The sequence below is a fragment of the Pan paniscus genome, chromosome 3 (assembly GCF_029289425.2).
Source record: "Pan paniscus chromosome 3, NHGRI_mPanPan1-v2.0_pri, whole genome shotgun sequence".
Classification (NCBI taxonomy): Eukaryota; Metazoa; Chordata; class Mammalia; order Primates; family Hominidae; genus Pan; species Pan paniscus.
The window spans coordinates 54,389,732-54,405,844 of record NC_073252.2 but is presented as its reverse complement, the minus strand read 5'-3'; the positions used below and the strand labels follow the sequence as shown (position 1 = coordinate 54,405,844).

Below are 16,113 nucleotides of genomic sequence, written 5' to 3'. Positions count from 1 at the left end.
ACGCGCCTATAGTCCCAGCTACTCAGGAGGCTAAGGCAGCAGAATTGCTTGAACTCAGAGGCAAAGGTTGCAGTAAGCTGAGATCACACCCTTGCACTTCAGCCTGGGCAACAAGAGCGAAACTCTGTCTCAAAAAACAAAAAACCGAAAACATTATCCAGTATAGTTTAGAGGCTTTTTACTCTCCAACTCTGCCTATCGCACCTAAAATCCCAGTGAATCTTCATCAGAATATTTTATTCATTCCTGTTTCTTAAAATGTTTCCTCTGCATTTGCCTAATTCCTGAAGCACATGCACTTCGGCTCTCACGGAAAATTGCTCTATATTTGTCACCATATTTTCTGAATCTATTAATTATACACATTGAGAGGGAGTGGAGTATTGGTAGATAATACACACTGAGAGGGAGTGGAGCATTGGTAGACATACATGCAGATTAGAAAAGAAAGTCACATTGAGCTTCATTATCCTACAATGAACTTATATTTCCTCAGTTTCAAAATAACGTAAAAACCAAAGTTACCACTCTCCTTTCCTCAAACTTTGACTAAAACGTCACCTTTTAGGTAAGAAACATTTAGGTTTTTTGTTTACCATTTACAGTTCAGTGAATCACTAACTATAATGGGGCTGCCTCCAAAACAATCAATCTTAGGCTACATTAATTTAGATGTAATATCTAAAATGAGTTGAAAATGCTAATTGAATATAGTGAATGGAAATTATAAGAAGGTAGATTTGGGTTAAACATAACACAAGAATAACGCGAGTTGTCCAAATATCAAATAGAGCTACTTAACAAGTAGCCAGTCACTACAGGTATTCCAGAGACTAACTGAATGATTTGGCACAAACATAGTAGAGTCCATACATCCAAAAAAGTAAGATTAGGCCATTCCAACACTAAGATCCTAAAAGTCTGTTAACAAGAAGCAGGACTTTTGACTTCTCCTCCAATACTCATCTCACACCTTCCTATCTGCAATGATTGAAACCCTATGCATTTATCTGGGCCCAGCAGAAATCCTGTCCCCTTGAAAATCTTTCTACTCCCACTGAATTCCTCAACAGAATATAACTCTTCTCTATTAACTCTTAAAGTACTTTTGGCCTTTATCATAGCAGTTTATTGATCATGCTCTGCCCTAAGTTACTAACTGTACACCTGTCTTCATCTTCTATTCCCCTCTCAAATATTATAACTCAGCTCTCCTTTGAATGCAATTCTCTGGAAACATCACAATTCTTCTCAATAATCGAATGACTTCTCAATCCTCCACCCATCTGCATTATCAATGTTGACTACCTCCTCCTAACTCTTCTAGAGTTCTATAAGGCAAATTTTCCTTCTCATCCAAACGCAGAATTTCTCAAGGTTCTGTCTTCTAACCTGGCAATTTCAGCTTCTGGTCTCATGTCTACCTAAACGTGTATCTAGTCTATACCATAAGTTCAAATTTTACATTTGTCACCACATACTGAACACCTAGACATGACCCACATATGTCCCAATACACGCATGCACCAAAGAAAGCTATTTCCTTATTTCTGTTAAAAGTGTCATAATCTTCTCAACTTGAAAGCTCAGTCGTGACTTTCTCCCCTTTAGCTTTGCCACTTAAACTGTGAAATCCTTACAATTCAGAAGTTGGAATTTGTGCCCTCCTTTTCACTCCCTGTTCAGACCTTTCATTCTTCAAAAGTCTTTCAAGCCCCTGTATCACACGTGTAGTATATACTGTACTGAGTAAAATCCAAACACCTGCATTCAGTTTGGCATCTAAGGCCCTACACAGAAATCCAGTCTGACATTCAATGTCATAACCAACCTTTCAAATTTATCTCCTACTATACTTTCTCATCCCTGTATCAAATTCTATACAAATATTTTAATCACCTAATATTCTCTGCAATTTCATTCTCTGCGCCTTTGTCTTACTTCATTCATTCCCATCCACAAGCTGAGTCAATGGGTTATACAAAATAAATTCATTTCAACATTTATTTTATGGCTACTATGTATGTACCAGAAACTACAAAAGGAAAAAGAGGCCGGGTGCAGTGGCTCACGCCTGTAATTCTAGCACTTCGGGAGGCCGAGATGGGTGGATCACCTGAGGTCAAGAGTTCGAGACCAGCCTGACCAACATGGCAAAACCCATCTCTACTAAAAACACAAAAAAGTTAGCCGTGTGCAGTGGTGGGCGCCTGTAATCCCAGCTACTCAGGAGGCTGAAGCAGGAGAATCGCTTGAACCCGGGAGCGGAGGTTGCAGTGAGCTGAGTTGTAAGTACTTGATATTAGTTATTATAAAAAGAATAAGACCTCTAGTAACAGGAGGCAGTTCTCTTTACCAGATACTGTTACCAAAGGTTATGTGGGTGCTAAGACACAGCTTATCTCCACTATAGGATACTTACCCCTTTCCCCTCTGGAGTCCCTCACTCATAGCTGGGCTCAAACTAGTCAGGTTTATTTATTTTAATTGAACCATGGACTATATCCATTTCCAACAGCTAAATGCACATTAATACTGGAACTTTCTGAAATTCCAGATGGTTTTTGTTTGAAGTAACTTAAACAATCTAAGGAACACTATACCTTTTTAAAGAAATGATCTTCAATCTTTTGTGGTACACCATTGAATGAAAGCTTCACAAAGAAGATCTAAGAATCATAGTGGTACAAATAAATAATAAAAGTAAGTTATGGATTAAATCTCTTATTCAGGCTCCAAAAGGTTTTTTTGTTTTCTGTCCTTCTCAGAAGTTGAGGGAGGCTAGTTTTAAAATTCAGAAGCTATTAAAAGTGACCAAGCAGTAAGAAATGGAAATGCTTGCTGTCCACAAAAATAAAGCATGTATTTATACTATGTTTTAAAGTTTAACAAGTAACCTACTATTTTCTTTTGTCTTTAAAATAGATAGGGCATTATCTTCATTTACAGAAAAGGATGTTTAGAGAGCCTAAGGAAAGGTGTTTGGGGTCCCTCAGTTACAGTAAAAAGAAAGAGGATTTGAAATCAGGTCTCCTGACTCCTGACTCAAGTGATGTTTTCATTACACTTTGGTTAGGAACAACCGCTTTGGAAGAGCAGCCAGCTCTTCCAACAATACAAAAAATTAATTTTAAACAAGCAATTGTTAGCTTATGTGAAACTGTTGAGAAGAGTGAAAAGCAAAGGAATACAGCAGGACAGCAACAGAAAATCCAAGAATAATTTTCAATATACCTATGGTTTCAAGATAGGGTAAAATACTTGGAAATTAGCAGATAAAAGTAAGCAGAAACACGACAGTCAAGAAACTAATTCTATTGCTTCTGAAGGTAGGCCAGGACCTTCCTGAAGGTGGGTGGACCAATTTATTCTATCGGATATAAAACAAGTGTCTACCAGTAGAGAGTAACTAGGTCATGTTTGTCCATTAAATTCTACTGAATTTAAGTTCAGACGCAACACTTTAGTTTGTGCCTTTCAAAATCAACATTGAAAAGGAGTCATTCACTGTCTCCATATTCACTCAAAATATGTGGAAAGTCTTTTTAAAGCAATCTAGGGGGAAAATGTTCAATCCTAATTATGCGTAATAAACAGCGATAATTTTGCAGGATAAGGAGGGAAGTTTTCAGAATCTAAAGACACAGTGCCAACACTTTCTTCAAACCAGGAGTTGCCTGCTGACAAATCAACTGCTCAGCTGCTAACTGAACAGTTAAGTTAGTTACTCTACGAAATGATCAAATAATGTGTTTTCTTCTTTACCTTCTAATTTTTATCCCCATCCATCCCACAAGCATTCTGGTTCACTCTTGATGTTTTTTCACTATTACTAATATTTCGACCCTGAATATCAATCTGAACTATGACAGCTCTTAGTAAGAAATTCATTCTAGGTCCTTATTATTCCTACAATTCCTTGACTGCTTTTCAGAATTAGTTTGTAAAGATTAAATCATAACATAAAGGCCCATAAGAGTAATCTTAAACATTTAAGAAAAATGTTACTGCCAAAGAAAGGATAATTCAATCTTGAGGTTCAAACTCATCGTACCGTTTATCTCCTAAGACCAGGAATCTTGGATTATCAAAAAGACCACTGGATGCTAACAGGGCCAAAAGTTTACTTAGAAACTTGGTTCACATGCCTAAGGCTATATTAACTGCCAAATATGGAGCTAGAGAAAAACTGCCATCATCTCCCACTCTGGTACACCGGGGCTCTCTTAACGACAGTAAATGTTTCCTAGATCCAGGTACCTGCAACACTAACGTTTGAAAGACCAGAACAAGGTACAGAGCCTTGAACCTAAAACCACAGTATTTAATCCAAGTTAATATCCCACAACAATCATACAGGGAGAACAGGACTTTACTATTCCAGCTAAAAGTGCACGTGCCTTTTTTTTGTTGTTGTTATGAAGGAAAAGGCACTCTCCTCCCACCCCCCAAATCCGTTAGAACATTAAGTATGTCTTGGGGAAAAAAGCTGATCTATGCAGGAAATTATAGACGAAAATCTATATTCGCCCCAAAGCGGCACAGGGCCATCTTAAGAAATCTGCTTTTAGAGACGCAGGAAAAATTCTATCAGATTCCACTAACAAAATCAACACAATCTAGGGAAGCTTATGTTCCTTTCTGTCTCCCTATCCCAACAAAAGCGGGAACCCATCCCCCAAAAGGCATTCCCGAGTCAATAAGGGATCGTCTGCATAAGAAGGGGACGAAGAAGGCGCACGTTACAGTTCCATTATCCGAACACGTTCGGATTAAACCCGCGGTGGCAGGGAGAAAGGGGTTGGTCAAACACGACGGAACACTAGGTACTGGGTAAGCGAAGCGGCGGCTGCCTTCAAACCCGGATTCTGTTTCCGTGCACAGAAATGGTGCCCGGAGGCCGCTACTTTCGCATCTGCGTCGCTTCTGCCTCCGCCGACACAACCTCTTTTCCCCTCCCCCCACGGGCGGGGTGGCGACGGCCTCTCCGCTCCGAAGGAACAAGGTACAAGAGCCGAAAACGATTCGGAAACAGGAACGGTGGGCTACCCACCCTAAAACATCCCCTCCAGAAAGCCAACTCCCACACTTCCTGTATTAAGCTTCCATCAGCGCGCCTTCGGGAGCTGCTGCGTGCCCCCCCCCCCCCACTTCGCCACCTCATCCCCAATAAACCTCAACCCCACCTGTGCACTCGGAGCCCTCTGCCCGCAAGACGCTCGCGAGTCACCTCTCTTCCCAGGCGGCCTCCCACCCCTCACCTAGAGGAAAGACTGGTCTTCTCTCACGCACACACGGCACCGTAGGGAGCCGGCAAGAACAATGTCTCTGCCGCTACACCTCCGGCTCCCGGGCTCACACACCGGACGATTGCCTCGCACCGCGGAGCGCGAATGGAATGTCCCTTTCCGACCACCACACCGACCTCCCCTCCCGGCGCCCGTACACACCTCCAGCCAACGGCGGCGGCGGGTACGTCGCGCGGAGGTCAGAAGAGTCGCTGAGGACCGGGTGCGGCGGGTTCTTATTGCTCGCCGCCCCCTTCCTCCGACAACTCGGAAGCCTCGGAAGCCGGAGAGCCGCGAGTTCGTCTGCCTCACAACCACCTCTTCCCGGGCGCCAGGCGCTGCGACGTGCGACAAGGACCACGGACGTCCCGCCCCCTTTGCCACCGCCCCCTCTTATTGTTTTACCCCTGCCGAAAGGGCCAGGGAACCCCCGAGCACAGCGTCAGCCAATCACGCATCTCCTCCAGAGCCGGACCCAACCTTCCCGTGTCCCTCTGCGGAGCACGCGCAGTACGCTGCCGCGCTCGCACACGCTCGCGCCCGGAAAGCCGGGGAACCGGAACCGGCCTAAAGCCAAGATAAGAGTCCGCTGATTTGACGTCACAAGCAGGCTGCCTTTCTCCGGTCCCGAGGCTCCAGCCTTGCCGCCCTTTTTCCTGATCGCGCAAGCGAGAGCTGGTTCGCAGCAACGCAGTGTCTTTTGTAGACTGATATTCTGGTCCTTTTTATTAATGGGAAGGAGGGAATTTAGTAATCTCTCTGAACTAGGTGTCTGCAGGTTGCTGCTGTAGACGAGCTTAAAATGCAGCCGGTGATTTCAGCTGTTTGCACACTAAACTCACCTACATTGTTTACTTAACCCATCCTAGGTTTTAAGCCCCATTAAGAGGCCCTGCAGTAAAGGAAGAACATGACGTGGGCTTTACAGAGGGGGAAAAGACTATTTCTTTGTGTCCTTGTTACGAATTTAGGCATGGCTAAATATCAGTAGATACTAAAGCATTTTACATACTAAAGCTAAAAGGCCTGAAATACAAGGATTACAGTCCTGTTCTAGCTCTAAGCCCAGACTTGCCCCCAGGGTGAGACACTGGTGACCTTGTTTCATGGAAAAAGCCAAGCCAAATCTTGTAGTCAAGGAAGCCACTTTGCATCTTAGGTCTGGCAGTGTTTTCAGAGAATACCGAGATAGCACAGGAATTTTGGAATGAAGGACTGAGGAAGTGTTCAAAGAAACGGAAAGGAAAAAATACATTAATGAATGCTTACGAACTAAACATGGTGGACGCAAGCATGTACATCTCATCAGTTTTCTTCGCAGTCCTGTAAGGGCAATTTTAAGGTATTTGGCATGTTAAGACAATATGTCAAATACCTTAAATATTGGCAGAGGCAATGCCAACATTAGGGCCTCCAAAGTCTACAATATCTTTACCTTTAGACTGCTTAAAGATACTGTTATATGCAAAATATTTGGGCAGACCATCACTTTAATGAAATGAAATCAACCTGATGTTTTTCCTTAAAGCATCAAAATACATTACATGCCGGCTGTCCTTTAATATACTGGGCTTATATACCAGGCATTCTTGTAATTATACAGCCTTCTGAGCCTCACAGTAACCCTATGAGCTAGTTGCTATATGTATGTACATATATATATATATATATATTTTTTTTTTTTTTTTTAAGATGGAGTCTCTCTGTGTCGCCCAGGCTGGAGTGCAATGGCACGGTCTTGGCTCACTGCAACCTCCGCCTCCCGGGTTCAAGCGGTTCTCCTGCCTCAGGCTCCCTAGTAGCTGGGACTACAGGCGCATGCCACCACACCCAACTAATTTTTATATTTTTAGTAGAGACGAGGTTTCACTATGTTAGCCAGGCTGGTCTCGAACACACCTGACCTCGTGATCCGCCCGCCTTGGCCTCCTAAAGTGTTGGGATTACAGGCGTGAGCCACCGCACCCGGCCAGTAGTTGCTATTTTTATGCCCATTTTACAGATGAGAAAACAGGCTTGGAGAGGTCAAGTAACTTACCCAGGACTACACTGCTACTATTCACTGGAGCTGGGATTCAAACACAGGCAATCTGCCTCCACAGTCCATACCCTCAGGCAAACTATAGAATACTCCCATTGTACTAATTGCCGCAATTCACTTATCTGCCCTACTGCTGACTAACCTTCAAGTGTTTCCGGTTTGGAGCTCTTCCGTGCAATGCTATTATAAATATTCTTCACCATGTATCCTGCAGAGGTGCAGAACTTTCTCTAGAGCAGTGGTTCTCAGACCTTAATGTGCACCGAAATCACCTGTAGGGCTTGTTAAAACAGATAGTTGGGCCCCACTCCCTAAGTTTCTGATTCAACAGAGGCCCGAGAATTTGCACTTCTAACAAGTTCTCAGCTGATGGTGCTACTGCTGCTCTAGGAGCCACATTTTAAAAACCACTGATATAGGCCGGGCGCGGCAGCTCACGACTGTAATCCCAGCACTTTGGGAGGCCGAGGGGGGCGGATCACCTGAGGTCAGGAGTTTGAGACCAGCCTGACCAACATGGAGAAACCCCGTCTCTACTAAAAATACAAAATTAGCCGGGCGTGGTGGCGCATGCCTGTAATCCCAGCTACTCGGGAGGCTGAGGCAGGAGAATCGCTTGAACCCGGGAGGCGGAGGTTGCGGTGAGCTGAGATCGCGCTATTGCACTCCACCCTGGGTGACAACAGTGAAAACTCCGTCTCAAAAAAAAAAAACACCACTGATCTAGGGCAGAGGTAGGCAAACGGTTTGATAAGGGAAAGATTAGATAGTAAATATTTTTGGTTTTGAGCGCCACGTATGGTTTCTGTTGCATATTCCTCTCTCTCTCGCATCCTTTAAAAATTTAAGAAACATTTTTAGTTTAGCTCCAGGGCTACACAGAAACAGCCCTCAGGTAACCCTGCTTTTGAGTAGACACCAATAAGTGGAGTTAATGGGAAAAAAGATTCAGCGATCTTCAATGTTAAGTAAATATCTCTAACCTATTCTAACTGGCGATTTTTACCTCATAAACATATCTCTACACAAATAGCCCCTGCCCAGGTTCAGGCCCCTTCATCTTCCCAGGAAGACTGCAGTGGCCTCCTAACTAATCTCCCTGCCTCTCAAACATAGCCTCCATGAAGCAATGTCCACCTCCTATAGACTAGGCAGGGAGACCAGTGTGAACGGTATTCATTCGGTGGCTCAGGCCAAAAACCTCTTTTTCTCACACCAATTTATTGACAGCCAATGGCCAATAATTTTTTTTTTTTTTTTTTTTTTGAGATGGAGTCTCGCTCTGTCATCCAGGCTGGAGTGCAATGGCATGATCTGGGCTGACTGCAACCTCCACCTCCCAGGTTCAAGCCATTCTCCTGCCTTGGCCTCCCAAGTGGCTAGGACTACAGGCATGTGCCACCACGCCCATCTAATTTTTATATTTTTAGTAGAGACGAGGTTTCACCATGTTGGCCAGGTTGATCTCGAACTCCTGACCTCAAGTGATCCACCCACTTCGCCGAATTGTCAATACATTTCTGTTCCCTCTACCTTCAACATTTATTCTGGATTAAATACTCTGCATCACTGTTACTGCTGCTATAGTAGTCCAGGCCACCATTGCCTATTGCAATAGCTTTCTACTTGGCCTCAATGCTTCCACTCTTATTCCACTACAGTCTGTTCCCCTCACAGCAGCCAGATCTTTCATAGTTATAATTGAGATGGTCCCAAAACCTTTAAAAGGCAACACAAAATCTCAGGTCCTTACCATGGCCTACAAGGCCTACCTGATCTAGTCCTTACCTATTACTTCCATTTCTTTTCTTACCACTGGTTTTCTCACACCACCCCAGCCAGCTCTTCCTTTGACATTCTCATCACATTACCACCCCAAGGCCTTTAATGTGAACCTTTATCAAAACACTGTGAAAAATAAAAGTAAATGAATCAGACCCAATCACCATTAGCAGGTAAATTTTTAAAAGTAAAATTACTAGAATTATATTACCTGATTCCTGATTTTTATTATAAACTTCAGCATAAAATACTTAGATAAGTATTTGAATAAGATAAGACATTTGAATTTATAAAGCTTTTCCTCTACACCCTTTCATTTGACCATTCTCAACTTTACTGAATACTAAAAGATCAACCAAGTCCATTATCACCACTTTTGCTGCTGAAGTAGGTGTATACGAGATGACTACATGTGGCTGGGCGCAGTGGTTCACGCCTGTAACCCCAACACTTTGGGAGGCCCAGGTGGGTGGATCACGAGGTCAGGAGTTCGAGACCAGCCTGGCCAACATAGTGAAACCCCGTCTCTACTAAAAATACAAAAATTAGCCAGGCATGGTGGTGCGCACCTGTAGTCCCAGCTACTGGGGAGGCTGAGGCAGGAGAATCGCTTGAACCCAGGAGGCGGAGGTTGTGGTAAGCCGAGATCGCACCACTTCACTCCAGCCTGGGCAACAGAGCGAGACTCTGTCTCAAAAAATAAAAAATAAAAAAAAAGAGATGACTACATGCATGTTTAGGGGTCACACACCCCACATAAATAAGGTTTATGAAGACCAAGCATTGGAAGGGAGTAAAATCCAAGTCCTTAAGGGAAACGCATTTTTCTTGGAAAGTGTCTTTACTCACCATGTTTTTAAACTTTTAAGGCTTGCAAAACAAATGTCTTGGCCCCACTACTAATTCAGTTAGGAAGGATGATGCTGTGGTTTGAATGTATGTGCCCCTCCAAAATTCATGCTGAAACTTAATCTCCAATGCAAAAGTATTAAAAGGTGGGTGGGACCTTCAGGCGGCAACTAGGTCATGAGGGCCTCACCTTCATGAATGGAATTCGTGCGCTCATAAAAGGGGATTGAGGGAGTTCATTAGTCTCTTTTGTGCTTTTGCCCCTTTCACCATGTGAGAACACAGCAAGAAGGCACCATCTTTGAAGCAGAGCAAGCCCTCACTAGGGCTGGCCCTTTGATCTTGAACTACTCAGCCTTTAGAACTATAAGCAATAAGTTTCTGTTGTTTATAAGTTACCCAGTTGAAGGGTGGTTTTGTTGTTGTTGTTGTTGTTTGAGACAGGTTCTTGCTTTGTCTGTCACCTGGCTGGAGTGCAATGGTGCGATCATAGCTCATTGCAGCCTCGACTTCTCAGCCTCCTGAGTAGCTGGGACCACAGGTGTGCACTACCGTGCCTAGCTTGTGTGTGTGTGTGTGTGTGTGTGTGTGTGTGTACACAGGGTCTCATTATGTTGCCCAATCTGGTCTTGATTGCCTGGCCTCAGGCCATCCTCTTGCCTTAGGCTCCCGAAGTGTTGAGATTACGGGCATGAGCCACACCTGACCTAAAGGTATTTTGTTATAGCAGCCCAAATAGACTAAAACAAATGATAATGCTGTCAACAGCATAGTATTTAAAGAGTCTGGCTGGGCACAATGGGGTATGCTTGTTGTCCCCACTACTTGGGAAGCTGAAGCAGGAGGATCACTTGAACCCAGGAGTTTGAGTTCAGCCTGGGCAATATAGCAAGACCCCATTTCCAAAAAAAATAAAAAAGAGTCTGGGCTCCAGAACCACACTGCCTGGATTTGAATCCCAGCTTTATCTCATCACTTACTAGGTATATCACTATAGGCAGGATGTTTCACTTTTATGTGCCTCAGTGTTTCTCATCTGTAAAATGGGGACAATAATAATATCTACCTTATTAGGGTACAGTAAGGTTTCGACAATACATGTAAAACATTTTAACAGTGTCTGGCACATGGTAAGTGCTCAATAAACATCAGCACTTAATGTTCGGTTCTTGAAAAAGTATATGCACCAATTGCTTTCAACTGATTCCTTTTTCGCAGACTGCCCACTGCTTTGTTCTGAAGTAACAACTTACATTTGTATAGCATTTTACAGTTTTCAAAACACTTTCAAACACATTATCTCATTTCAATTTCACAAGCAATTCACAAAGCAGGCAAGCTGCACAAAGCTAAAAATGGCCAATTTAGAAAGAGAGCCCAGAGTCCCTCTGACTCATGCCACTACACCATGTCCTATTGCTAAATGATGAACTTTTATAGACTTTGAACAAGACTTACTGATTGAAAACATGTTACTTGAGAATCCCAGGGCTCTCTCTTGGTGCAACTGGATCCTTTACGAAGCTTTTTAATGCACAGAGAAACCTACTCCCATGAGTAGGATGAATCCATTCATTTTAGAGCAAGAGAGGAGAAAGCCTATTATGACCTAAAGAAAGAATCAAATGTTAATTTCTCCCTGCAATCTTTCCAGCCATTATCTGTTTGTGAGGCTGGGACAGGTTAGGGTATAAAGGAGTGTTTTCCTCTCCAATCATTGTGAGTGTGTAAAATATGTCTCACATCCAGAAAAGTGCATGAAATGGCCTGCCAATCTGTGTGATGAAGTACAAAATGTCACAATATGAATGACTGCTATAGGTGGTAGATTTTAGGTATGTAACTTGTTTTGATCATATCTATGAAAGTCTATAAGTAGGTGAGATTCTACATGCTACCTGAGTTTGAGAGAACAAAGGTTGCAAGTTCTAAGAAAGTCACTTCTTCAGAATTTAGAGGCAACAGTCTCATAAAAAAATCAACATACAAAAAATCAGATTATCGATTATGAAAATAACCCACCCTGAATTTGTGAATTCTAACGGATTCCATTTAACACTCTTGAAGCCATGATGCCAGCTAAAAGCACCTCAGGCTGAGTAAATGAGGTGCTTTTCAGAGATAAAATAATCCTGGAAAGCAGAACAACTAAAGATAACATAAATGAATGAGGAGGCATTTGCCCTGAATCCAGAAAATGACTTTGAAAAGAGGAAATATTTCACCAGTGTTTATCTCACACTGTCCAAGATAGACTATATTTGTCAGGCAGGAATATCCTAGCCCTCAGTGGGCTGCAGGGTGTGTTTAATTCTTCAAGCCTTACAGTCTGGATATGAGATGCCACAAGGTTATCCAATTCTCTCCTCACCAAGCACTGTGACACAGAGAAGGGGGCCTGATCAGCAGATATTCTATGTCTTTGGATGGCATATCCCTTTGTGAAATGGAACTCCTGTGGTTTGTTCATCAGTCTCTTATAGATTAAGTTAATATAAAAGAGTGTGTCAGAGACAGATTTCCTTCTGAGGGGGGATAGGAAGTTGTACTGAAAGAAGTCAGGGCTGAGAGCAAATCCTCCACTTAAATATAGAAGCATGAAACACATGGGATCAAATTGCATTTTCTTCACTAACTACTTCTGTGACACTAGTCAGGTTAGTTCATTCCTCTGACCTTGACTTTCCTCAGTGGATAAACAGCCTACTTACGATTGTTCTGAAGATTCTTTATGGCATTTAGCATACTTTCTGGCAAAGTGTGTATATGTGCATGATTCCTGTTATAAAACCGAGGCAAACCTTCAACATCAGGGGACCCCAACACAGTGCCATGCAACTTCATAGACAGCTAGCCAGGTTTCCCATCCATCCTTCCATTCCCCACTCTCCTCTTGGGACAAATACTTGGTTGTTTGGCAGTGTAAAGAAACTGTGGCCTAGCCAGGCGCAGTGGCTCACACCTGTAATCCCAGCACTTTGGGAGGCTGAGGCGGGCGGATCGCGAGGTCAAGAAATCAAGACCATCCTGGCCAACATGGTGAAACCCCATCTCTACTAAAAATACAAAAATTAGCTGGGTGTGGTGGTGGCATGTGCCTGTAGTCCCAGCTACTCGGGAGGCCGAGGCAGGAGAACAGCTTGAACCCAGGAGGCAGAGGTTGCAGTGAGCTGAGATCATGCCGCTGCATTCCACCCTGGCGACAGAGCAAGACCCCGTCTCAAAAAATAAATAAAAAATTAAAAAAAAAAAGAGAAACCGTGGCCTAAGTCTTTCTCTTAAATATAGTCAAATTCAGCCAGGCGTGGTGGCTCATGCCTGTAACCCAGCACTTTGGGAGGCCAAGGTGGGTGGATCACCTGAGGTCAGGAGTTCAAGACCAGCCTGGCCAACCTGGTGAAACCCCGTCTCTATTAAAAATATAAAAATTTGCCGGGCGTGGTGGCATGCACCTGTAGTCCCAGCTACTCGGGAGGCTGAGGCAGAAGAATTGCTTGAACCCGGGAGGCAGAGGTTGCAGTGAGCCGAGATCGTGCCACTGCACTCCAGCCTGGGCGAAAGAGCGAGACTCCGTCTCAAAAATAAATAAATAAATATAGTCAAATTCAGAAGGAGGAGGAAAAGGATATATAGTAGTCCCCCCTTATCTGCAGAGGGTACATTCCAGGACCCTCAGTGGATGCCTGAAACACCAGACAATACCAAACCCTATATATACTATGTTTTTTCCTACACATACATACCTACGATAAAGTTTATACATTAGGCACAGTAAGAGATTAACAATTACTAATGATAAAATAGAAAAATTATAACAGGCCAGGCGTGGTGGCTCACCTGAGGTCAGGAGTTCGAGACCAGCCTGGCCAACATGGCAAACCCTGTCTCTACTAAAAATACAAAACTTAGCCGGGCGTGGTGGTGTGTGCCTGTAGTCCCAGCTACTCGGGAGGCTGAGGCAGGAGAATGGCTTGAACCCAGGAGGCGGAGGTTGCAGTGAGCCAAGATCGCACCACTGCACCCCAGTCTGGGCAACAGAGCAAGACTCCATCTCAAAAAAAAAAAAAAAGAAAAATTATAACAATATGCCAGCATCACTACTCTTATACTTTGGGGCCATTATTAAGTAAAGTAAGGGTTACCTGAACACAAACACAGTGAAACTGGGATAGTTGATCTGATAACTGAGAAGGCTATGACATGACCAACCAGAGGGTAGAGCAGACAGCATGGATACACTGGACAAGAATGATTAACATCTTGGGTGGGATGACAGAGGAAGGTGCAATATTTCATCACACTACTCAGAATGGTGTGCACTTTCAAACTTATAAACTGTTGGCCAGGTGCGGTGGCTCATGCCTGTAATCCCAGCACTTTGGGAGGCCGAGGCAGGCGGATCACGAGGTCAAGAGCTCGAGACTATCCTAGCCAACATGGTGAAACCCCGTCTCTACTAAAAATACAAAAATTAGGTGGGTGTGGTGGCACATGCCTGTAGTCCCAGCTGCTCAGGAGGGCTGAGGCAGGAAAATCCCTTGAACCAGGGAGGCAGAGGTTGCAGTGAGCCAAGATTGTGCCACTGCACTCCGGCCTTGTGACAGAGCGAGACTCCGTCTCAAAAAAAAAAAAAAAAAATTATGAACTTTATTTCTGGAGTTTTCCATGTAATATTTTTGGATAGCAGTTGAACATGGGTAACTCGAAGGAGGAATAGTGTAGTACCTTTGAAAGCAAATGTGTTTTATTAATTTCTTTCAGCTCCCAGGTTATAAAACTATTCAGGGTAGTAAAAAATCAACTGTATGGAAAATACAGGGCTTTCATCAGCAGACAGAAAACTTGGTAGTTGTGAAACTTCTCATTGGGAAAAGATCTCCATAAAGAAATCATGCAGCTGGGCTGGGCACGGTTGCTCATGCCTGTAATCCCAGCACTTTGGGAGGCCAAGGCGGGCAGATCACGAGGTCAGGAGATCGAGACCATCCTGGCCAACACGGTGAAACCCCGTGTCTACTAAAAATACAAAAATTAGCTGGGCATGGTGGGTGACGTGTGCCTGTAATCCTAGCTACTTGGAAGGCTGAAGCAGGAGAATTGCTTGAACCCGGGAGGTGGAGGTTGCAGTGAGCTGAGATGGCGCCATTGCACTCCAGCCTGGTGACAGAGCGAGACTCCGTCTCAAAAAAAAAAAAAAAAGAAAGAAAGAAAGAAATCATGCAGCTGATAGACACAGCGCATTGTGACTTTCTTCTACCTTGGCCAGTCTGGAGCAGAACACAGCCAGTCCCTCATGCAGGGTCCGCATCAGCTCTCATTTTCCACCCACACATTTCTAGGTGTAACCACTTCCTTGTAGAGTCTAGACTAGCAAAACTGGGGGATCTGGCTCCATGGCAGCAAAATACTTCTCTCTGCTTTACCTCAGCAGGAAGCATACATGAGATTATAACTAGGGCAGGAATGGTCCTCAGAATAAAGATGTAGGCCGAGCACGGTAGCTCACACCTGTAATCCCAGCACTTTGGGAGGCCGAGGCGGGCAGATCACCTGAGGTCAGGAATTTGAGACCAGCCTGGCCAACATGGTGCGAAACCCTGTCTCTACTAAAAACACAAAAATTAGCTGGGTGTGGTGGCGTGTACCTGTAATCCCAGCTACTCAGGAGGCTGAGGCAGGAGAATCACTTGAACCTGGGAGGCGGAGGTTGCAGTGAGCCGAGATTGTGCCATTGCACTCCAGCCTGGACAACGAGCGAAATTCCATCTCAATTAAAAAAAAAAAAGAATAAAGATGTAACCTGCACTTCTGGTTAGATCATAAGCCTGGCTTTTTAAACATCTATATCCTCCTGCTGGACTGCCACTCTGACTTATATGCCTCTGTTGACTCACTACCTAGGTGAGTCCTGGTTGTGGAAGTAAATTACCTGGCTGCTAGTGTCTGGCTCAGAACTGACAGGAGCTCCCAGTTATCTCCCTTTTTCTAGCTGGGTATCAGTGATCCCTGCTGGGCCTGACCCCTAACTCCATAGCCATGCCGTAAAATACCCATGTTTATGGTGGTGACATGAAAAGGGAAAGAATACCAAAAGTTATTGACCAAAGGCCTTTTGTGCACAAGAAAGCAGTCCTAGGTAAAATGTGTTTGTAA

At 43.9% G+C, this 16,113-nt stretch overlaps 1 protein-coding gene across 18 annotated transcripts in view; it reads right to left on the bottom strand.

The window, feature by feature from the left end:
- The window catches only part of G3BP2 (G3BP stress granule assembly factor 2), an 82,630-nt gene that overhangs the window by 25,101 nt on the left and 41,416 nt on the right, over positions 1-16,113 (bottom strand). The window contains exon 2 of one of the 18 annotated variants that reach the window (XM_063603553.1): positions 11,419-11,569. The exons of 6 other annotated variants lie outside the window; for them this stretch is intronic. The gene's annotated coding sequence lies outside the window, so the exon portion shown is untranslated. Of the gene's footprint in view, positions 1-5,186; positions 5,880-11,418; positions 11,570-16,113 lie in introns of those variants that run through there. 11 more of the 18 variants (XM_057302083.2, XM_003832311.5, XM_055111415.2 and 8 more) reach the window with 11 other exon arrangements.